Source organism: Athene cunicularia, assembly GCF_003259725.1.
Source record: "Athene cunicularia isolate RWA chromosome 3 unlocalized genomic scaffold, athCun1 chr3_part1, whole genome shotgun sequence".
NCBI classification, from domain to species: Eukaryota; Metazoa; Chordata; class Aves; order Strigiformes; family Strigidae; genus Athene; species Athene cunicularia.
Genome location: NW_020799097.1, coordinates 79,484,298 through 79,485,581, shown reverse-complemented (window position 1 = coordinate 79,485,581; position 1,284 = coordinate 79,484,298).

Here is a 1,284-nt window from a genome sequence, read left to right as displayed (position 1 = left end):
GGAATGGAGGGATCCGCAAATACATCTTGACTAAGCCTTTGATTTTATCTTAGATTGTGTTTCACAACATCCTGTCTGCTCCTTATAAAATTGGGAAACCTTGTGCTTGAATTGCTGAATATTTTTTTATTTTGTAAGGAATTAGAAGTCATTCAAACTTCCATTGTCATTGTTTTCCCCAGTTTTGTAGCCCTTGGCATTTTGAGAATGCTGATAGAAGGTGGGTTAACTTACTAAGCATGAGGCTATAAATGTAACAGATGACCAGAAAGCTTTGTATGAAACCTGTGATTAATTCCTTCATGACTTTGTAACTTTGAGTCATTCAAGTATTTCTTAGATCAAAAATAGCGATCACAGACAACTGGATCATAGAGGTCTGTGGCCAGTTTATATCTGGGGAAATATTGGTTAGCTCAAGCTCTAAGATGTACCTGCTAGATCTCAGCTTCTGTTATCAATAAGAGGCCATGAAAGCAAGATATGTACAAATTACTGATGACAGTAGAAAGATCTAATTCACATCCTTCTCTTTTCTCAGCCCAGCAGTTGGTTAAAATGGCTTGTTGTTATAGAGCATAAGCCAGCTGAAAATGTACACAAAAATCTCTGCAGACATTTCAGAAACTGGAGAGATCAGCAGCTTTCTTAGGTAAAAGACAAATGTCATGGTTTAACCCCAGATAGCAGTTAAGCACCACGCAGCTGTTCACTCACTTCTCCCCCCTCCCAGTGGGATGGGGAGGAGAATTGGAAAGAAAAAGTAAAACTCACAGGTTAAGATAAGACCTGTTTAATAACTAAGAAAAATTATAAAATCAAATATAAACAGTAATAATAACAATAATAAAATATTGTCACAATGATTGTAATGATAATAAATATAGCAAAATGAGAGAGAAATAAAGCCCAAGAAAAGGCAAGTGATGTACAGTGCAGTTGCTAACCACCCACTGACTGATGGCTGAGCAGCAATCCGCCCTTCCCAGCCAACTCTCCCCAGTTTCTATACTGATCATGACATTCTGTGGTATGGAATATCCTTTTGGCTAGTTCAGGTCAGTTGTCCTGGCCATGCTCCCTTCAAGCTTTTTGTGCACCTGCTTGCTGGCAGAGTGTGGGAAACTGAAAATTCCTTAATTTAGTATAAAGGGCTACTTAGCAACAAGTAAAACACCAGTATGTTACCAACTTTATTACACTGACTTCAAAACAGCACTGTATGAGCTACTAGAAAGAAAATTAACTCTATCCCAACCAAAGCCAGGACAACAAACAAGGTAA